Source organism: Petaurus breviceps, unplaced genomic scaffold (genome assembly GCF_028583685.1).
Source record: "Petaurus breviceps papuanus isolate PSGF00001 unplaced genomic scaffold, PetGlider_PUasm1.0 90730, whole genome shotgun sequence".
Lineage (NCBI taxonomy): Eukaryota > Metazoa > Chordata > Mammalia > Diprotodontia > Petauridae > Petaurus > Petaurus breviceps.
Window position 1 is genome coordinate 3,725,304 of NW_027187324.1, and position 24,568 is coordinate 3,749,871.

The following is a 24,568-nucleotide window of genomic DNA, read 5'->3' on the forward strand; positions in this document are numbered from 1 at the left end:
TTCCTTCCTTCCTTCCTTCCTTCCTTCCTTCCTTCCTTCCTTCCTTCTTTTTTTCTTTATTTTTTTCTTTCTGCTAAAATAATATAGAATGGACTCATACTGATCTTCTAATTACCTTTTATAGATAGATTTCAATCTTACCACTTCCTGGCCTCATAATTAATTTAATTTAAAACAAACAAACAAAAATGGGACTTTATATTTGTCCCTATTAAGTTTCAGTTTATTAGATTTTGTTCCATATCCTATCCTGTAAAGACATTTTAGGTCCCAGCTCTCAAAAAGTGTGTTAGCTATACCTTCAATTTATGTATTCTTCTGATTTTCTTAAAGGTATGCACCTATATAAGTCATTGTAAAATAAGCAAACATTAAATAGAATAAATAAATCTGCTTGTAGATTTCAGAGGCATTCTTAATAACTAACTCTTTGGGCGGGGGGCGGGAACAGGCCTTCAGCTAGTGCTTTCTTTCCTGTGTTCTGGGGTCTTACCACTTCTCTCTGTACCACGTCTTTCTTGGTGATCTTGTCAGCTCACAAAGCTCTCAATTATCTCTTTTATTCAAATGACTCACAAATTTATATATCTAATTCCAATCTTTCTCTTAACCTCTAGTTCATTGAGATTTCTCAATCATCACACACCAATAACTCTATAAAACCAAACCAAACAACATATTTCACTGTTCTTAACCATTTCCGAGGATATCATCCCTTCAGTCACCCAGGTGTATAACCTTGAAGAAATCCTTAATTCTTTCCTATCCTTCAGCTTCTATTTATAATTATTTAACTTAAAAAAAATTTTTTTTTAATTTACCCTTTTATTGTAGCTGCATTTCCCCTTCTTTCTACTTGCCTATAAATTAACTTAGTTTAGTTTCTCTTCACATTTCAACTGGACTAAAGTAAGAGAATATTAATTTTATTTCCAGCTACTAATCTCTCCTCCTAGTTAACTTCAAAGAACTGCTAAAATAACCTTCCTAATATACAGGAAGTTTCCCTGTGTGTGTGTGAGTGAATGTGTGTGTGGGTTCGTGTGTGTGTGTGTGTATGTGTGTGTGTGTGTGTGTGTGTGTGTGTGTGTGTGTGTGTGTGTAAAGGGTCGGGGAAGGAAATAAACATTCATATAGCACCTGCTAAGTGCAGGTGTTGTACTAAGTACTTCTTACAAATATTATCTCATTTGAATACATACGAGTGTTTGTGTGTACATATATATACACATATGTATATCTATACACACATATCTCTGTCTACATATATGCATTTTATATTTATATATATACATATAGAAATGATTAAGTATCTGAAGTTGCAAGACTATAGATTGAGAGAGATTAGAAGTCATCTTTACATAGAGATATAAGCATTTATAAGATCTAATACAAATAACTTGATTCTTAAATCTCTATAAGTTAAACAGGTTTCTTTGTGGTTGGATTTTATATACTTTTTATCATATTCTAATCAATGAGTTCTCAAGTCAAACCATGTAAAGTATAGCCCTGCAATTTTTTTCCCGTTGGAATTAATGTATACAAAGATGCCAGATGTTAAGAAAAATTAAAAAGTTCAGCAAGCAGTTACAAATGACTTCTCTATATTTCATCAGAAAGGCAGAGGAACAAGCAAATACACTGGAAAGTAATAGAGAAAAGGTTTAAAATGTCTTTTCCCTTCCTTCTTTCCTTCTCTCTTCCTTTCTTCTTCCTTCTTTCTTTCTTCAGTTGCCGGCCTGCCTAAAAGAAATAAAGCAAAATATTTTCTGCTACTGCTACTACTATGACTGCTATCACTACCACCATCACTACCACGACCACTTCTATCACCAGCAGTAGTAGTGCTGTTATTATTACTATTACTACTGCTGCTGCTGCTGCTATTACTAGCACCACCACTACTACTACAACTAGTACTATTCTGAAAAATACTACTACTAGTATTGCATTACTTGTTTTATAGTACTTTGTCTCAGTGATACTGACCAGAATTGCATTGTTTTTCCCCCACATTCACAAAGGTCGAACCCAATAACTGTCTATGTAAACATCTTTTTTCAGTCTAATTTAATATTTCTATAAACCACTGACATTATTTTAATATGTGAAATGAGATTAACTATAAGCAATTTAAATTTTTACAAACTCTGAAGAAAATTAGACAAGGAAACCTCTTTGTCAATTTCCCACCCTGCTTTAACACTTTTTGTATTTGAAACAGCATCCCGAAACACTTGAGCACCAAGAAGAACAATGAAATTGGAAAAAAAAAAACAAAATAGAGGCATGAAATTCAAGCTGAGAAACATCATACCGTATATAGATATACTAGAAATCAGACATCTGGTAAGAGTACCACAGCAGCCTATATAATAATCCCTTGTTGGGAAAATTGTCTGGCAATCCTCTGAATTGACATCAACCAACTGACAGGTCCCCTTCGCCAAAAGTCAGTGTGGCCAGATGTGAAGATTTGGCAGAAAATAAGGACATTGCACGTTATCTTCCTAAGTCTCAAATGTAGTTGTTAGGTTAGCAAACAAGAAATAATGTCATTCCTTAAGTATTTTTTTTAGCACTCAGCATTTGGATATATTCTCGTATTTACATTACCTAGCAATCCCCACCAAGAGAGGTGCATTTTTTACTTCCTTAGTTATGCTGGGGAGAATAAGATAGAAAGTCTGAGGGAATTATTTATTGAAAAATCTTAAGGGAAATTAATTTAATTATTATTTAAAAGAGAACCATAAAATCTAATAGTTTAGAAAGAAAATTTTGGGGAAAATGAGAAAAATCAAGGGCTAGTGAAAATCATTCACTGTTAAATGGAGTCAAAATAAGAGAAAGAAATAACAGGGTAACTATGAAAATGTAGGTTAAAATCTGTTTAGCTCTCAGAAATATGAATAATATTAAAATGTATATAATAACTACTGCTGGATTCTATCAAGATGCATAAACAATATAAAGGACATTAAAAAAGAATGACATTTGAAATATACTGATAGGTCTACAATGGATATGAAATATGAATTATTTGGATGGTCCCTTCAAAGATGCATATCTATGTGACTCTTGACTGTGTTCTCTTATAATTCAACACAAAGGACCTAGCTGAAGAGTTGTAAGGCTTCCTCATTTCCTTCTTATATCCTGAAAATATTAGTGAAACACACAAGCTGTTCATTTCTCATCCCTCACTATATGACCAACCTGTCTTTTTCTCTGATATATTTTCTTTATGATAATATACATAAATTCATATGTATTTTACTCATGTTCTTTGTAATACTACTCTTGTTATAGCATACAATTATGCACATAGTAGACACTTAATATGTATTTTTTCAAATTATAAGACTGGGGAAGAATAAAGTATTCTAATTGGATAGATAGTAGAATCCTAATGGCACCATGAAATAAGACTGAAAAAGTAGTATGAAGTTATTTTATAGGAATCAATGCCAGTCAAATTAATTTTAAGTTATTTGAAAGAGAGTTCTGAGCCACTGGAGGGAAATTGAACCAGTAGTTCTTTGAAGGAACATTTTCTATAGTGTAATATTAAATCCATTTAATGATACTCTTCAAAGATTTGAGTAGTTCCATATTACTAAGATTTTCTTTTTCAAGTGTAAAGATATGGTTTCCAATTCCAAATTGAAGGGAAATGAAATAATCTTAGACCTACACCCCGTGGAGGGAAGATGTTGACCATTTTCAAGTGACATCGAAACTACTTTGTCTTAGTCCTAGAAATAGTTAGAATTCATTTGGAAAAGCTCCATGGAAAATTATAAACAGTTGAGCTTGTTGGAAAAGAGAGAAGAAAACTTAACTTTTAAATGTATCTAATGAATTTTTATTTAAATATCCAAACATTTAATATTTTACCTGCTGTGGAAATTAGTAGTTCAAGCTAAAATACATACATATATATAAGATATCTATGCTGACTAGTTACTGAAGGTTATAGCAAAGCCTGATAGCTTACTGACAAAATTGATAAACGTTAAAATCTGTTTAATATAATTAAGCTTCTTTCGGGATCTGTAAAGATCACAATATTTCCTTATAAAGACTGGTAATTCATTTAACTATTGCAGAAAAACTGACATTTGGATTAAATTAAATCCAAAATTGTGACACATGGTAAGCACTTATATCTCCTAATATGAATTGTTAAATAACTTGAAATAAATCAAGAGCTTCATAAAGCTCACAAAGCTATAAATTGTTAGTGAAATTTATGTTTCAATTGTACATAAAATATGATCTTTTTTCATAGCAATAACTGTTCAGTTAGCATCTTTTCCATTATTCTTATATGCATGATGCTTTTACTGTAGTTTTAACCATCAGACAAAGAATATAATAATAACCAATCCATCTTTAGAGTAGGTCTTTAATTACAGATTAAAGATAATTGATAATATTACAATACTTGTGCCTGTAAATCTGTAAATCTATATTATTTAGATGAACATATTAACAGTAGTTCAATTCATTTTAATAGTAACATTGTAAGCTCTTCTGTTAGCAAAACACTCTCTTATTAGAGTTTTGGAAGTGATTTAACTAGTAATAGTCACTTTTCTTTGAACATTTAAACATAAGTTCAATTGAAAGACTTAATTTAATGTAGGGAGGGGATTTGTTGGTTAAGAGAAGAAAAAAACAACAACTAAAAGTGGTTAAAATAGAGAAAATAGAATATTGATCAAACTGTCACAGAATTGTTGACCCTAAAATGTTAATCTACAAAGGGATAGACCCTAGCTCAAAGAGTAGTTTTTGTGCCCTCTAGTATACCATTCAGTCTTGTTTGAAAAATATTATTTAGTTGTTTGATAAATTTTACAATAATATTATATATAACATATGTCATATGTTCTAATGTGTACATATTATACATTAGAAAGTATATGACTCATAAGAATTAGTTTTTAAGGGTATTATTATAACCATCCTCCTGATGGGGAAATTAAAATGACTTACCAAAGGTCACACAGCTTGTAAATTGGCAAAATTGGGACTCACTCAAATCCTACCTCTAAATATGGGACTCATTTCACTCCATCACATTGCACATATTTTGGTTGGCGATGGTGTCCATCTAATAAAATGGATCTCTAGAAATTGTCAGTCCTAATCTATTTTCTTCATAATACTATATAAAGAGTTAAAATGATTTATTGTTGCTGCTGCTATTTCCCCAACAAGATGTCCTGGCATTAATCAAAGGGATTGTATCTATTTCCCTAATATTTTGGTTCAAGGACAAGAGAAATGTTTGTTTACTATGTTTATATCGCACTGACCTAATAGAGTAAATTATTTTATAATAATTGATTTTATTATTTTATAATAATTGATTGTATAATTAGATATGGGAGGGATCTTACAGAACATCCAGCCCAACCCACTTATTTTACAGAAGAGGAACCTGAGATCCCAAAACTTTAAGTAGTTTAACCAAAGTCACACAGGTAGTGAGTGGCTGAGTCGGAATTTGAACCTAGGTCCTCAGAGTTTAAACCCATCCCTTTTTCTGTTGGCCCACTCTGTCCCTTAGGATGTTATGAGCTAAACCTCAAGCCATTTAGTATCAGGGTATTTAAGCCACTGACTTCTGAAATTCCTTTCTGCTTGAGTTATCCTTGGCTTAGGGTTTTGTTGTTCTACCAGAAACAGGTACATGTATCTTCCTTAACTTGTTTCTTCATTGACTTCGATTTTAATTGTTTCCTCAAATGGAGTATACTTTGCGAAAATATTAATCCTTTCTTCTTGTTGTTTTCAATCTGGTTAACTACTCAATTAGGGGATGCTGGATACCTAATGGGGTTAGAAAGAAGCAAGAGGCTATTGAGCAGCTCCTTAAAACACACATATTCACTCACTACATCCAAACTGTTGCAAATTTAAACTAAAGCAAATTTGTAAAGCTAAGGAGAGTCTGGAGAGCTTGAAACTTGGCCAAGTAGCTCTTCAGCATCTTTCTTCTCTCCAGCATCTCAGGATGTCTAGTCAATCCTCTTTGAATAGAAATGTGAGGTAAAACAACTAAACTTAAAGGAAAGAAGGAAATTTTCTAGGTACTAAAATTGACTAAATTTTTTCCAGTTTCCTCACGTATTTAGAAAATATATTAAGTATGTGCTTAAGCCACCACTTTATTTCCCCCCTGCAATGTGCTATCTGTTCCAATATCTCAAATTCATCCTCATTCCAACTCTTTACTGGACCAGATTTTTATTTAATTTTATAATTAGAAATAAAGGCACTAGTGGGATTCTTACAGAAACAGAGTAAAAAACTTCACTCTTAATTTCATTCCTCAATAATAAAAAAGACCTATTTAACATATCAAGAACAAAAAAATAATATCTTCGAGATTTTTGTTTGTTTGTTTTATCTTTGTTGCCATATTGCCATGAAATGTAATTTGATTAACCAGGTCCTGAGTAAGTAGACCTAGTCAAACAACTTTTGCCAAGTATTATTTTGTATTTATACCATGAATAGAAATCTTAAAGTTTTATCTTATCGTTTCTGTAATTTTCTTGTGATTTTGGAGAGCAGATAGAGAAATAGAATGACACATAGAAAGATAGATACAACAATGAACAGATAGTTGGTAAATGAAAAGATATATTCATTTTCTATCAGAGATAAAATGTTATTTCCTAAGTCTTAAAATACTTTAGAATATGTATCATCAGAGGAGATCAAATATTTTCCCTTCCATTTTTACAACTTTTGTCTCATTATTTGTTATTTGATTCACTGTAAAATTTTGCTTTTTTTGTTTGTTTTAAATAGAAATCTCAATCAGAATCAGCCCAACTAATATAATGACATAATTCTTTTCAGTAGCTTAAAAAAATTATCAGCAACCAGCTAAATCTACTTTGTGCTGCATGTTGATGTCCATACCAGTTGGTGGCATTGATCTCAGCTTGATGCTACAATGATTTATTTTTGTTCAAGGAAATTTTTGCCAAAAGTCTGTCAAGACAGATTGAAAAAGTGCCCTATGGTTCTTTCTTAAATTTGATTGCTACAATTAGAAGACCATAAAGCTCTCATGGGGTGCTTATTGCATTCATGTGTGTAGATATACAGAAAACAATTCATTTATACGCTACCTATTATGCAAAGTCAGTTGGAAATATTTGATTATACTTTTTTGCATAATTCACTCATCAATAAAAAAAGAAGAGATTCACAATTTGTCTTCTTCCTTTAAAGGGAAAAAATCCATTATGAAACAGAGAAAACTTTATAGTATGCTAAACCTAACACTAAGCAGATATCTGTAATCCCAATATCAATATTCATCAAGTTGTATAAAGCCTACCTCCAGACTAATCACCCCGTTGTACAAGATTTTTTTTTCCTTCTGACCATCAATAATTACATTCTAGTGTACTCAAAATGAAGACAATAGAATTGCTATATTTGAGTGAATAGAAAAAGCAAGCAGTGGACAGAATGATTAAGAGACGGTCTAACCTAAAAGCCTCCTAAATGAGGACACAGCACCTGACACTTTTGCTTCCACCCCCCCCCCTCCACTCTGTTCCTTTGATTATAATGTCCTTGTCATAGAGGTCATGTTAATTTCATCACATCCAGATAGTCTAGTTGAAGTATGTTGCACATGTGCAGACCGCATGCTCGTTTGTCACATTATTGCTTGCTGTCACTTTTGAAGGTAGGTGTCTGTTTGAAGAATGTGCCACGGCTAGAGGGTCATGCTATTTGCATAAAGCTCTGAAAACCCCTTTTCCTGGGGATACTGAGTGGGAAGTAGTTCCATTTTGTGTTTACAGAAAGCATATAGGGACCAGCTGTCAGGAGCTGATGCCGTCACGTCTGTACATGGATAGTTTAAAAAGAAAAATTCTTAATGTATTAATGAATTGTAGCAAAAATAAAATAAAATAAAATCCATTTACTGGTCTGCATGTTAATTTTCCTTCCCAGAATAATATAGTCCTGGTCTGCTGTCAGCAGATATTCCTGCTTTATAAAGTCAAAAGATGTCTATAAATTGAAGTGATTTACAGAAGCTTCCATTGCCTTTGGTTGATAACCAAACAATTTCCTTCCTTCACGAAATTAAAGGAGGAAGGCATAGAGCAGTATTTTAATGTTATATGAAGCTATTATAAATGATTGCACTACAGATCTTAAGAAGGTTACAAAAGGAATGCAGGGGTGGGGATTGGTGTTGAAGCAAGAAATTGGATTATTATGCATATGAATTGACATGGTTGGAAAAGCTACTCTTTAAATTCACCAAAACACATGCAGAGGAAACTTGCTTTTAAGGACAATTCTTTAAATAAGGAACTCTAGTAATATATGTGCAGGAGCAAGTTACTTTGCCTTAAATAAGTTGAGAAAAACAATGAATTCAATGATTTCTAGCATATTTTAAGTGTTCCAAATGAATGTGACTAAAATTAATATTGGAGGGAAAAAAGAAAAAATGTTCATCTATTTGAAAAAGTTATTTTTGTTCTGAGTGTGTTCCTTGAAAATCAAGAGTTAAGGAAATGACATTTTATAGCCAGATAAATTATTAAAATGCCAAGTACAATTTTTTATTAAAAAGATGGGATATATGTGTATATGCACACATATATGTATTTATGTGTATATGCATACATATATGTATGTATATATGTATATTGTTTATATATACATACACATAAATATATAATTACAAAATAAGACTATAAATACAGGTGTTAATAATCTTTTCTACTACTTAGTGGAATTTGAGCTTTCTAACTCAGATGCTATATTTCTGACACTTTCTCAGGTGAATCTTCTAAGGCTCAACTAAGAAAATAAAGGGATTATTTATATGGTTAATGCATAGTGCTTCTTTACCCTTCACAGTCAAAATTTCTCCCTGGTAAGATTTGAAACATGTAAAGTGGAAAAAAAAAATCAATTTGGAATCAAAATAGAGGAAGCAGATCCAAACCCCAGCTCAGTCACTTCCTACCTATATGACAGACCAAGCCACTTAATGTCTCTGAGCCTTAGTTTCCTGGTTCAGACAAAGAGGATATTGAACCAGATGACATTTATGGTGTTTTCTATCTCTAAATCTGTAATTCAAGAGGAATGTATAACAAAATAAATTTCAAGAGGAAGATGGAATCTTTACTAAATATCCAGGAAATTAGATAGACAGATTTGATAGATTGGATACATAAAGATAAAATCTATAAGCTAAAAGTATTTAAGTATACTGTGTTCTTTTCTCCAAGGTATCCCCTTCCTTGCTTTGTAGTAACTATATGAAATAAAATGAAATTCAGGCAGAAAACACATTTTGTGTGCGTGCGTGTGTGTGTGTGTGTGTGTGTGCATGCGCACGCAGACAAAGCATATAGACTAAGTATTTTGGCAGTGATACTCATACAGCAGTGAAGTAGCTTCAAATTCCAAACAAAATCCTATCTTCTACAGGAAACTTTTTTAAATCCCTGTTAATTCTAGTGCTTTCCCTTTCTTATTTATTTCCTATTTATTCTATATATAGCTTATTTATACATAGTTTGCTTGTTGATGCCCCTATTACATTGTGAGAAACTTGAGGATAGTGACTATCTTACCCCCTTTTATCACCAGCACTTAGCACAGTTCCTAGATTATAGTGGAATATATATTTGACTGACTGACATTTTAAGAGTCAAAAACAAGGATCCTTTAATTCCATGCAGGTGTGAAAAGTGGAAAGAGAAAATATCTTCTCATAGACATGCTTCACATATTCTAGAATTGCCTACCCGTTACATACTGCATTGTTTAAGAAGTAAAGCTACCAGAAGAAGGATATGTCCAATCCAAGGAATGTTATAGAATTAGGTAAAATGGAAAATTCTACCAACCACTGGATCTTGTTCACTGTAGTATTTCACTAGATATAAAATCAAATTCTCATAGTACAACAGAGTCAGTAGTCCAATTGAGATCATCTTTAAATAGCTCATTGCATAAATTAAGATCCAGAGAGTTCAAATAATTTGCATGAGGCAGTTAGTGCCAAACTTGGTCTCTTTTCTTGGTCACTTGGCCAAATTGTCTTTCTTTTATGTTACACTGTTTTGTTGAATGTTGGACCACCACATTCTGTCCATGTGAAGGTCAAAATAAGCAAATTATATAGCCATGTGAAACTCGAAAACCCTGTGTAAATAAATAATTTCCTTTCCCTCAATGTATAAATACATATTTACAATTCTTACTATATCCTGTCCTATAATTTTTGAGGTGTCATTCTTCTGCTTCAAGGTTGAGAACTGGAATGGAATTTTTTTGAGAATTGGAATTTGAAATGCAGAAATATTGAAAAGCAGAAATCAATAAAGAGAAAATATCATGGGAGTCCTAGGGGATCACCACTTGGGCTGAGGTTTTATTCTGATCTCCCATTCTTCAATTCCTTCCTTTCCTGAGACCAATGCTGAAAGACCCATTTAGGACTAAATGGATTCAAAAAAGGATGCAGAAGAGATTTTGGTAAGGTTTTCCTCTATTTGTTCCATCTCTCCTCCTTGACTCTAAAATTTAAGTTTCAGTGTTGTCAAGTGGGGAAGGCCAATCAGAGCAAAATTTCACACAGGTGCTCTAAAATGACAGAATTTTAAATTCTATTATGTACTTTGGGGAGTTCTTTCATTGGGGAATGTCATGGTGTTCTAATTCTAATCATAGTTATTTGGGTCACAAATTTCCCCAAAGTTTTTTTTTCTAAGTCTTCAGGCTTGGTTCATGAGTTTCCTCCATTTTCCCAGCTGCTGTAATCCTCAGGCTCTTCAGTAATCTTGTTGATGACCCCTTAAAGGCCATAATTGCCAATTAATTATTTTTAATTAAATTTTATGCTTATTTTTAGTTCACATCATTCATTTCCACAAGATTTTAAGTTACAAATTTTTCCCTGTCTTTCCCCTACCCAACACCCCAAAACAGAAATCCCACTGTATACCCTCTTTCTCAATCTTCTCTCTCCTATATCCTTTCCCATTCCCCCTCCAACTTTTCAGTAGGGCAAGATGGATCTCTACACCCCAGTGCCTGTGTATCTTATTTCCCAGTTGCATGTAAAAGATAATAATAATAATATATATTTTAAACATTTGATTTTAAAACTTTGAATTCCAGATTCTTTCCCTTCATCCCTCATCACCCACCCTTACTGGGAAGATAGGCAATTCAATTTAGGTTGTACATGTGTAGATACATAAAACATTTATATAGTGGATATATTGTGAAAGACTGACTGCATTTCCCCCATCCTATCCCGCCCCCCACTTGTTCTATTCTCTACTTTGACCCTGTCCCTTCCAAAAGTGTGTGCTTCTAACTTCTCTCCCCCCGACCTGCCCTCCCCTCCATCATCCCCCCTCACACATCCTTCCCCCTACTCTCCTGTAGGGTGAGATATGTCATTCCTTCCCTAAGAAAAATTCAATGAGAAAAAGGTGTAAGTGGTTGGTGTGGGAGCTTGAACAGGTTCCTGCTTTTTTACTCTGCCATCTTGGTTCCAACACCCCCCCCCCATAACTTTCAAAAGGCCAAATTCAGTGGTGCTTTTTTCAGTTTTCATCTTTCTTGATAACTCTCTGTGTTTTCTCATTGTCAAACATGTCATTTTTCTGAATATACTCTTTTCTACTGACTTCTGAGATTCCACACACTCCAGGTTTTCTGCTTTTCCAGCCCTTCTCTGTTTCTCTCACTGGTTCTCTATCACTTCAAACCATTTTCTGTCTCTTCTCTCTTGACATTCTCTTCTTTGGCAAAACTTTCATCTTGAAGCTTCAACTACCACCTCTGTGCTGATGCCTAGTCCTTATCTGTTTTCTTAACTCCTTACTTGTGTGCTTATTCTTTCCACCAATTTTTAAGTAGCCCTGGTTTCATTTCTTCAGTTATTTGTAAAAAAAAATTCTTAACTTTGACTGCTAAGTAAATACACTACAGTTTGATGAAGGTATTATGTGAAAGGTGTTTGTTTTTATATCACTTATTCAAATGTCTGGAAATTTAAATGTATCAGGTCTCTGCTTTACAGATAAGTTCTCCTTATTCTGTCTCTTATGTTAGTTCTTTCTGTATGTATTTCTGAAGATGAACATTGTATACATGGAATCTATCTGGGTGACCAAAAAGTCTTAAGTAGAATTTATAAGATTTTAGAACTCAAAGGATACAAGAAGTAGAGGATCTGAACCAGCTGTAAGAATTGGAGGTAGCAATGTTTATTTTCAAGGTGTAAGCATGGCATTTACTCCATTTAAATTGGTTTTATTGGTCATAACATATATCTACTAAAACTTCCCCCTGGAAAAGACATTACAGTTCTCTTAAGAGAACATAGACTATGTTCAATTTCTTTCCTATTGTTCATCTAAAACACATATATGTAAATATATTAGCTCTTCAGGAAGAAAAAAGTTAACTAAATTTTGATCAGGTTATATTATTATGTTTTTTCAAGGAGGTCATCTTTTTTTCTTTAGTAAACAAAGATAAAAATATTTTCTGGCATTTTAAAAATTAAAATATTTGGGAAGTTTGAGAAGGATATTGTGTTAGATTTTCTTAAATACCAGAAGTGATGATCTGAATGCACTCCTAAGTTCTAAACCAGTTGCTTGCAAAGTAAGGATTTCAAAGTTTTGCCCTGTGAGTTGCATATTGGCAGTTGCTTAGTGAGTTGCATCTTGTGCATTATCCTGGTTTTTCAAGGAAAAAGTCCTAGGGAAGATAATACAGGAGAGTTCCAGGTACCCTGACCTTCTCAAGTCTGGCAACCTACCAGAAGTACCAATATGCACTGTCACATCTTTTTAAGTCTAACATCTGAATCCTCCTAAACTTCTGCATCACTCTGCCCTTTACTCTGGTTATCCCACAATTAGGGGAAATTACTCTATACCCTCAAGCAAAAGCTATCACCTTTGTTCTTCAAAAGATTGGGGGAGGGGCGGCTGGCCTCCAGTGTCAGGATGACTTGGGGATTGAATCTGGGCTCAGACACTTGGCACTCACCCAGAAACACCTGGCTGTGTAACCTTGAGCAAGTAACTTAACCCCAATTGCTTAGGGGCGGCCAGGTGGCTCAGCGAGATGACCTGGGGATCAAATCCATGTAACCTTGAGCAAGTTACTTAACCCCGATTGCTTTAAAAAAAAAGATTGGGGGAAATAAGATTATACTCCATACAAATTATATTACCATTAGAACACTATATTAGTCATTACTTGTAAGGGATATTAGATTAGGAGGTAATGAGGGGGTATTGGTATTTTTATATGCTAAAATAGTGAACCTGAAACCAAAAGGTGGTTGTCACCATATGTGAGGCACAAACTCCTGTGTGACATGGAGGAAAAACAAACAAAACAAAACAAAAATAGACAAAAACAAAAACAATTGACCTTACTGAGGCTGTTTCCTTATCTTTTAAAAAAAGAGAGATTTTTGCAGTCACGAGACAATTAGGTCATTTCCAGCTATTTGTTCATAATCTTATGATCATAGGGATGTCAGAAATTAGTTCCTTTATTAAACCAATAATTGGTCATACTCTACTTGTCAGTTCATCATTGGGATAATCCTTTTCTGGATTACATCAAAATCTCACAAATTCTGAAAAATATAATAGTCTTTTTAGAGTATAGTGTAGTTTAGTGAAATAAGACAAGTAAAAGGTGGCATCTCAGTGGTTATAATTAGTATAGACTTTTGAAGAAATTGAGATTTCCTTAATGATTTGTATGTTTAGTACCTCATAAATACAAAGTACTTATGAAATATTTGTTTATTTGAATAAATTTAAATGAAATTAATATTTATGTATCAGATAACAGGAACCACCATGAGTTCAAAGCATCTGCATAAATTGGAAAAAGACCAAAATGAGGAATATCTGACTCTACTCTCTAAAACCTTTGTGTTTATACTTAATTTAATTTAAATGTTTTGCTGTTACTCAATCCAAGAAGGCCCACTGCACAATTTTTCACGTATCATCACTCTTCACATTCTATATCTATTTTAGACAGAATAACTTTAATACCTTTCCAAAGTTATCTAAGCCAAAGTGATGTTTTTTTCCCTCTGATCTTAAAAGTAGTATTTTTAGACCAATAATTTAGCAATACTTTTTGACATTTATTGGTATTTTCTTTAGCTTTATTTTTTGCTTTTTGGAGGGCAATTGGGGTTAAGTGACTTGCCCAAGGTCACACAGCTAGTAAGTGTTAAGTGTCTGAGGCCAGATTTGAATTCAGGCCCTCCTGACTTCAGGGCTGGTGCTCTATTCACTGTGTTCTTTAGCTTTTTACCATGATCTAAGGTATGATAGTTTTATCTTGCTGATATGCATATAATATAAAAATAATTAGAATAAGGTATTTGCTTATTCTAAATCCACTAAAGAGTGGATATTCTGTTAAGGATTTAAAGGCCTGAAATAGCTATCTAGGAGAAAATGACATAAATTGGAATTGTATATTACTGGAGAGAATATTCAGATTATTTAGATGACAAATTCAACAATGTATCTTATCCTCTTAACTATATTATTTAGATGTTTATGGGCTTTTCTTATCTCTCTAACAACATACTTGAGGGAATACACCATTCTGTACTGCTATTACTTTATTGCTTCTTATTATCTTATATCTATCTATCATATATATATATATGTATATACATACATACTATATGTATGAGCTAACTCATTGCCTGACCTATTTCATTGCCTTTTATACCCATTAAATATTTAGTAAATTATAATTTGATTGATTGAATATCACAAAGCAACTTTCTGTGCCTTTCTCAATGGTGAAAAACTATAAGAATTCCAAAAGCTTGGCAAAACATCACATGTTTTATGGCAAATGTCTCTTTCACCTCTAAGCTCTCCTCATAAAAATCTTGGTGTCTTTTTGTTTTTGTGGTATCCTAGATGTTATCATTAATTGGAAGATAGGACATAATACCTTACATTCAAATACTGCTCTAAGACTTGAAAAACATTTTACATATATTATCTCTCTGATCCTTGCAGCATCTATGAAGTATGTAGAGTAGGTACTATTATGCCCATTTGACAGTGTCATAGGTGGGATTCAAACTCAGCTCTCTTTTTACCTAGAGCAGGATGTTCTTAACCTAGAGTAATGAACATTTTAATTTTATTTAATAATGATATTGAATATTATGGTTTTCTTTGTAATCACAAGTATTTTATTCAATATATTAAGCCATATTATGAGAAGGATTACATAGATCTCACTATACTTCCAAAGGAATCCATTACACACACATAAGCCTGTCTGAAGAAAGCATTCATTCATTATTTTAAATCCCCAAAGAAACAATGACCAGAAAAAGAGTTGTATCCCATAATTTGGGAGGATTGCTCACCTGTAAAATTCATAGCACAACTTCAAATGATCTCATTATTTTGAACTTCAATATGAATATCACTACCTGGCATATTAGTAGTATTGCTTGCGAAAGCAAGGAAGATTATAAAAGAAGGTCAGATTAGCATTTATATCATGAACAAATTTGAGGTCCTATTGCACAGTGACTACCTAGGCAAGAGTTAATATTAGTGAAAAAGACATAATTCTATGCACACTCTCTCAATAGGGGCACATAGCTAGAGTAGGGTGCAGAGTACCAATCCTAGAATTAGTAAGACATGAATTCAAATTATGCCTCAGACACGTATTAGTTCTATGACACTGGCCAAGTCTATGACCCTGTTTCCCCAGTTCCTCATCTGTAAAATGAGCTGAAGAAAGAAATGGCAAACCACACCTGTATTTTTGTCAAGAAAACCCCCAAATTTAGATAGAATTGTAATTTTATTATATTAGTTCAGTATAAGCATGAGAAACTGATGTTTTTCCAGTTATTTAGATCGGACTTTATTTCTCTGAAAAATATTTTGTAATTGTGTTCATATAGTCCCTGGGTTTGTTTTGACAAGTAGATTCCCAAATATTTTATGCCTACAGTAACTTTAAATGGAATTTCTCTTTCTATCTCCTTCTTTTGGGCTTTGTTGGTAATATATAGAAATGCAGATTATTTATGTGGAATTATTTTATAAACTGCAACTTTTCTAAAGTTGTTTATTATTTCAAGTAGTTTTTTTTTACTTGATTCTTTAGGATTCTCTAAGTATATCAACTTATCTGCAAAGAATTATAATTTAGTTTCTTCTTTGCCTATTCTAATTCCTTCAATTTCTTTTTTTCTTATCTTATTGCTAAAGCTAACATTTTTAGTACCATATTAACAGTGCTGATAATGGGCATCTTGTTTCACCCCTGATCTTATTGGAAATGTATCTAGCTTATCCCCCTTACATATAATGCTTGCTGATGGTTTTAGGTAGATGCTACTTATCATTTTAAGGAAAGTTCCATTTATTCCTATGTTTTCCAGTGTTTTTAATAGAAATGGGTGTTGTATTTTTTCAAAAGCTTTTTCTGCATCTTTTGAGATAATCATGAAGTTTCTGTTAGTTTTGTTCTTGATATGATCAATTATGCTGATAGTTTTCCTAATATTGAACCAGCGCTGCATTCATGCTATAAATCATACTTGATCAAAGTGTATTATTCTCATGATAAGTTGTATCTTTTTGCTAGAATTTTATTTAAAATTTTTGCATCTATATTCATTAGAGAATTTGGTCTATACTTTTCTATCTCTGTTTTGGCTGTTCCCAGTTTAGGTATCAATACCATATTTGTATTATAAAAAGCATTTGGTAGGACTCCTTCTTCTCCAATTTTCCCAACTAGTTTGTAAAGTTTTGAAATCAATTGTTCTTTAAATGTTTGACAAAAATTGCTTGTAAGTCCATCTGGCCCTGGAGATTTTTTGCTAGGGAGTTCATTGATGGCTTGTTCAATTTCTTTTTCTGAAATGGGGTTATTTAAGCATTTTACTTCCTCTTCTGTTAATTTGGGTAATTTATATCTTTGTAAATATTCATCCATTTCCCTAAGATTGACCATTTTATGGACCTACAATTGGGCAAAATAATTCCTAACTATTGTTTTAACTTTGTCTTCATTGGAGGTGAATCACTCTTTTCATTTTTGAAACTAGTAATTTGGTTTTCTTCCTTCTTTTTTTTTAAAATCAAATAACCAGAGGCTTATCAGGTTTGTTTTTCCCCATAAAACCAGCTCTTAGTTTTATGTATTAGTTCAATAGTTTTCTTAATTTCCATTTTGTTAATCTCTGCTTTGGTTTTCAGCATGTCTTTAATTGCATCCCACAAGTTTTGGAATGTTGTCTCATTATTCTCATACTTTTGAATTAAGGAAATTATTAATTATTTCTATTATTTGTTGTTTGCCCCTCTCATCCTTTAGGATTAGGTTATTTAGTTTCCAGTTAGTTTTTAGTCTATCTTTCCATGATCCTTTATTACATAGGATTTTATTGTATTATGTTCACATTTAATATTTCTGCTTTTCTGCACTGTATTGTAAGGTTTTTATGCCCTAGTACATGGTCAGTTTTTGTGTATGTGCCATGTACTGCTGAGGAAAAGATATATTCCTTTCTATCCCCATTCAGCTTTCTGTAGAGGTCTATCATATCTGTCTTTTCTAAAACTCTATTCTCCTCCTTAACATCCATCTTATTTATTTTGAGATTAATTTTATCAAGTTCAGAGAGGGGGAAGTTGAGGTCCCCCTCTAGTATAGTTTTCTTATCTATTTCTTCCTATAACTACCTTAACTTCTCCTCTAAGAATTTGGATGCTACATCACTTGGTGCATATATGTTTCTTAATGATATTACTTTATTGTCTATAGTGCCTTTTATCAGGATATAGTTTCCTTCCTTATCTCTTGATTAATTTTTTTTTGCTTTTGCTTTGTCTGAGATTAAGATTGCTACCCCTGCTTTTTTTTCTTTTTACTTCAGCTGAAGCATAATATATTCTACTCTAGCCTTTTACATTTTCTCTGTGTGTATCCCCTTGTTTCATATGTATTTCTTGTAAACAGTATATTGTAATATTATGGTATTTAATCAATTCTGCTATCAGTCTCTGTTTTATGGGAGAGTTCATACCATTCACATTTACAGTTATTATCACTATCTGTGTCTTTCTCTCCATCCTATTCCCCTGCTTCCCTATTTCTCCCTTCTCCCTTACCCTACTCAAAAAGGTGATTTTGACCACCACCTCCCTCAATCTTCCCTCCGTTCTAGACCCCCCCTCTCTTTTTTTTCCCCTTTCCCCTCCTACTGCCTGTAGGGCAAGTTAGCTTCCTATACTTTACTAAGTATGTTATTCCCTCCTTGAACCAAATCCAAGGAGAGTAAAGCTCAAACAATGCTCATCTCCCTCCTTTCTTTCCCTCTAGTATAATATATTTTTGTGCCTCTTCATGTGTTGTAATTTATCCATTACTTCCTCCTCCTTTTGTCTTCTCCCATTACAATCCCTTTGCACCTCTTAATTTGTTTTTTTTTATCATCAGTTAATTTATACCCTCATCCTCCATGTATATCCCTTCTAAATATTATAAATATACCATTCTCAAGATTAAAAAGTATCTTCTTCATAGAGTAATTAGCTTCTACTTGTCCAATTCTACTTTTTAATGAAATGTTTTCTTCATTTTTTGTACTCCTTTTCCATTTGGCCAATTTTTCCTTTTACGGATTTATTTTCTCCAGTTAGGTTTTGTACCTCCTTATCCATTGGACCAACTGTACTTTTTGAGGAGTTGTTCTCTTCAGTGAATTTTTTTTTCATTTTACCAATTCTATTTTTATAATAATTGGTCAGTTTTTCTTCCACCTCTCTAATTGGACTTTTAAAATCCTTTCTGAATTCTTTTAAGTATGCCTTTTGGGCTTGAGACCAGTTCATATTCCTTTTGAGGTTTCAGATGTGAGTATAGCGTCAATGTTGTCCTCTTCTTAATGTGCCTCTTGATTTTCCTTGTCTCGCTAGTAGGATTCTATGGTCTTTGCTTTTCTAATTTGCTTTTAACCTATTTTGATTGCTTATTCATTGGCTTTTAAAGTGGGCCTCTGCTCCTGGGGCACAGGGGGCTCTGTCCCAATCTTCTTGTGCTGGGAGCTAGGGGCCTGGTTACTGGCTTTGTGTGTTGTTGCCTCTGTTTCTGTTAGTTAGAAGCTATATAATGCTGCAACTCACCTGGTGTTAAACTGGAGCTGTTTGGTGTGTGCTGAGGTCAGGTTTTTCTGTGCTTCCCTGGTCCCAGAATGAGTGTAGGGCAGGAGTGGTCTGGCTGCTTCAGGTCTCTATCCCTCCTCTACCTCTCCAACTCTGGGGTAGAGCTCAAGTGGGCTCAGCCACTGGTGGACATCAGTCTGCGCTGGTGTCTGCCAATTCTCCTGGCTATACGAAGGCATACCTGGGGTCCTAGTGTTGATGCTTGCTAGCTCCACCCCCACTCCCCCAGGGTTGATCTCCCACTGATCCACTGAGGTGGGGCTTGCGGGGATGCCTCCCATCCTGCCCTTAGCCACAGCAAGGGGCACCCTCCCTGTCAATCTCCCTAGCCTCCTGGGCTAAAAGACTGCTCTACCCCTTATGTGGGTTCAATTATTCCAAGATTTTCCTAGGGCAGTATTCTTTGTTTTTCAGGGTCAACAAGGGGGTGGGGGATGAGAGCACCTAAGGTTTACTCTACCATCTTGGCTCCTGGAAGTTCAAGTAGGTAACTTTCTTTTTTTTTGAGGACAGTTGGGGTTAAGTGACTTGCCCAAGGTCACACGACTAGTAAGTGTTAAGTGTCTGAGGCTGGATTTGATCTCAGGTCCTCCTGACTCCAGGGCTGGTGCTCTAGGTGACTTTCAAACATGTATTCTGTGGGCTGATAGTCCCAGGAGTAGCATCTGCTGCTGATGCAGGCTCAGCACTTGTCCCTCACAAAACTCCGACAGATCCCTGTCCTGTGCTAAGAGGTTTAGAAATCTCCACTCCTGTGGGTGATTCACTTCACCAGGCCCCACTCCTGCTCTGCTGTGTTCAGGTCTGTGCTTGCACAGCCCATGCTCTCAAATCCTTCCTGTTGACTTTCCATGTTGTCCTGGGCTGGGAATCTGCCACACTCACTATTCTAAAATTTATTCAGATTCCTTTTTAGGGGTACCTGAAGGAATTTATGGGAGAGCTCAGGTGAGTTTCTGCTTTCACTCTGCCCTCTTGGCTCCACCTCCCAGTTTCCCTATCTTTGAAATGGGAATAATAATAGCACCTGTCTCTGGGAATTGTAGTGAGGATAAAGTGAGTTAAGGACTCCGAAGCACTTAGTATAGTGCTTGAAACATAGTAAGCGCTATATTGTTGTTTCTCCTCCTCCTCTTCTTCTTCCCCTTCCTCCTCCTGTTATACCACATATGGAGAATCGTGTTTAGTTTTCAGTGCTGCATTTAGTGTTGGTGCTATATTAGTATTTTGTATTCAGTGTCACGGAAGAAGTTTCATAATCCAAAGAAATCCAAAGGAAGCAGAAGTTACTGGAGAGAATTCTATGTGGGCTTTGGTGAAAAGACTGGGGTGTAATATAAACTTATGACTCTGGTGTAAGAAAAAGTTGATTAAAATTCTGCCTCTACCTCTTAGTACCTGTGTAACATTAGAGAGTCACTTAGTGACCCTGGACCATTGTTTGCTCACCTCTGAATTGAGAATGTTGAGCTCCAAGATTTCTTAGATCACCTTGGATTATGATCCTGTGATCCTATATTTAACCTGGCACTATTCAAATATTTGAAGGGCTGTCATATACACAAGGTAATAGACTTATTCCATGTGACTCTGGAGGGAAGAGGTAGGAGCAAAGGCTAGACATTGTAAAGACGCCAATTTCAACTTGAAGGGAAAAAAATTCCTAAAAATTGGAGTTACCAAAAACGAAATGGGTTGGCACTGGATCCTCCTCACTGAAGACCTCACACAGTATCAAGATAACCACAGGTAAGTAGAAAAAGAGATTCTTATTCAGTTGTATGCTATGCCATATGGCCTCTGAGGTCCTTACCCATGCTGAGATTCTTTGTGACATTCTTGTTTCTGTACTAATGATAAATAAAAGTACTATATGCTATAGCTTCTGAGTGAAATCAATTAACAATAACAATAATAATTGCTGTAGTCTTTTATAATTTGCAAAACACCTTATACATGCTAATTTATTTTAATATGAAACTATATCACCTGTTAGATATAGTTTCATAATTAAAAATAATTATCTACATAAAGAATTCAAGTCAATATAAAGTGCATCTTCAAACATCAAAAAATCATATTTTACAGAGTGGTTTGAAATTTTGCTAATTTCTAAAGTTGATGATTATTTCAGTTTACAAAATGCCTTTGCTTATTCATTCCTCCTACCATTCCAAGTGAACTGGACACTTTCCACTTCAGTGAAAGGGAAGGAAGTCATTTAAATATATATAATTCTATAAAGCAATCAGAATTTATCTGAAACTGCCTTTTGGGCAACTTAATATATTTTATAATGTTCAGAAACAAATTTCTTATACCTTTAAACACATTTTTCTGTCACAAACATGAAACTCAAATATTGTTCCATGGAATTAACATTCTGCATATTTTGGATTTGTAAACTATTATGAAAAATTACATTTTGTTTAATTGTTCTATTATTTTTCAATTTGATGTCATTACAAACATATATCTAAAGTATAAAAGGGGGCCATAGAGTGAAAAATCTCTTTTCACATCTCTACATTTCCTTCCGTTTTTCCAATATAACTTTATAGTAATGGTTTCTGCACTTTCGTGTCAGTAACTCTTTTCTACATAGTAAATTTTTTGTCACATTAAAATGATACATATTTTTACACATAAAATCATGCTGATTAAAAATTAAGTCCCTTTCAATTATTGGCATAGATTGTAGCAGTAAAATGGAACATGAAGGAAAATGCAATTAAAATTGTAGTGAACATTTATGTAAATCAAAAGTCTGTAGTGAAGCAAATATAATGAGCTAGTCAAACTGTGACTAAATCAGATTTGTAAAAGTTTTTAGAAGCTTACATTTGTGTGAGAATAAGATAGAAAGATTATTTTCTCTGTTTTTCCCCTCTTCCTAAATCAGACCTCCTGAAAATCACAGTTAAATTCAGCCTTGATTACTGTCTGTGAACATAATTTGTTTTGTCTTTTGTTCCCTGCAAACTTTAGGAGTAAATTCACTTGATTATACAATGATTGTTAAACTTTGTAACCCTCGATAAACTGTTTACCCTTGTCAAGCCTCAGTTTCCTAATTAAAAATAATAATAATTAGGAGATTGGATGACATTTCCAATATCCCTTTTTAATTGGATATTCTGTTATTGTGTTATGATTATTTTACATATTTCGATGAAAATCTAAAGTTACCCTCCCCCAACATTAATATTTCCATTATTTAGAGCAAACATTTTAAAAGGGAGAATATGTAAATACCATGTAATTTATTTTCATTTTCATTCCAATTTTGAATATTTTCATCTTGTGCATCTTCCCCATCACCTGACATGCTAAAACTGCAATTGAAATGAGAGTTTTAGAGAGTCTCATCATTAGACTAATTTATTTTTATCACATGGTATTTCTTATACTTAGTGATCTTTAGATCACTTATCTGGTGGGTAGAGAGTCAGTGTGCTTGGAATGTTTTAGACAAGTTTCATGATATGGGCAGGGGTTAGACTGGATAACATCTATTGTCCTGACTCTAAGTTCATGACACTTTTGAAGCTTGTCACGTTTTACTGTTATTCAGTTGTTTTTCAGTCGTGCCCAACTCTTCAGAATCCCATTTGGGGTTTTCTTGGCAGAGATACTGGAGTGGCTTGCCATTTGCTTCTCTAACTCATTTTACAGATGAGGAAACTGAGGCAAACAGGGTTAAGTGATTTACTTGGGGTCACACAATTTAGGATGAATTCAAGCTTATGAAGATAGTCTTCCTGACTCCAGGCCCAGTGCTCTATCCACTGCACCAACTCGCTGCCCCATTTGGCATATAGTACATCCTTAATGAATACATGTTGTTGATTCATTATTTTCAACAAGATTAATAATCTAGAATAGACATAAGATTTGGTTTCTGGAGGAATTTATTAAAATCCTAACTAGGACACTAACTGACTATGTGACCATCAAATAAGTCACTTAAAATCTATCACTTTTCTCAACTATGAAATGGCAATGATTATACTTCCACATTTTACACCAGTGTTTTACAGTGAGCACGCCACTTTGTGCAATGGTACTTAAAATGTTATATAAATGTGATTTCTCATTTTATAAATTAATAAGATTTTGATATTTTCTAGGGATTAAATTGAAGGGTGAAACTCTGAGGCACTGGATAAAATTTATACACAAGTAGACCTTCAAATTCTCTTCCAAGTCCAGGATTCAATGAATCTATGCTAAACTTCATATAATCTCAGCACTGATGGCAGCATATTTTAATGGGATGAGCACTGGATTTGGAGACAGAAGATCTGTGTTTCAGTCTCAATCGCATATCTTATGACATATACTATGTAAGTCATTACTTAGAGGTTAAATTTCTTCTTGTGAGAAATGAAGGCATTGGGCTAAGATGCCTGAAGAATCTGAGTGATGCATCTTTGGATCTGAAGTCATAAAACCCTAAATTCAAATTTATCCTTAGACATTTACTGATTATGTGACCCTGGGACAAAATTGGTATACTAATAGTACCTTCCCATTTAAGATTCTGACTGTTACCGCTGGTGTTACTCATAATAGGGGTTATGTATTAAGTAAATCCAGAAAGAAACTTTTTTTAAATATATATATATTTTTTGCTTTTTGAAGGGCAATTGGGGTTGTGACTTGCCCAAGGTCACATGGCTATTTTTTGTGTTAAGTATCTGAGGCTGGATCTGAACCCAGGTCCTCCTGACTTCAGGGCCGGTGCTTTACTCACTGTGCCACATAGCCACCCTTTAAATGTATTATTAACTAGAAAAGGAGAGAGCTATTTTATGTTATATCTCTAAATCCTTTCTTTCCTTACTTAGGTAATTATCTTGATTGCAATGAATAGTATGCTTTCAGACCATTTTCAGAGTACTTTCAGAACTTTGTAATACACTATAGGAATATTTGTAGCCAAAGTACAGTGGTGATCCATAATGTTTAGGTGTAATCCATATGTGGAGCCATGGCTAGTGTAGTGCAATTGTATTTTTCTCTAATACACTAAATTTAAATGCTTTACACAGACTTTCTATCCTCTCATAGAACAGAATAAATATAATTGAGTAAATAATTAGCAAGAAAAAATATTTAAATTATGAAGCTGCCTAGTAGAGGATTGGGCCAAAATTTTTCCTGAACCCATGTCCATTCATCCTTTCGTTATGTATAACTATCCTCTTAACAGTAACCTCACACCAATGCCCAGGTGTTCTTTCTGCCTATCACAGAGC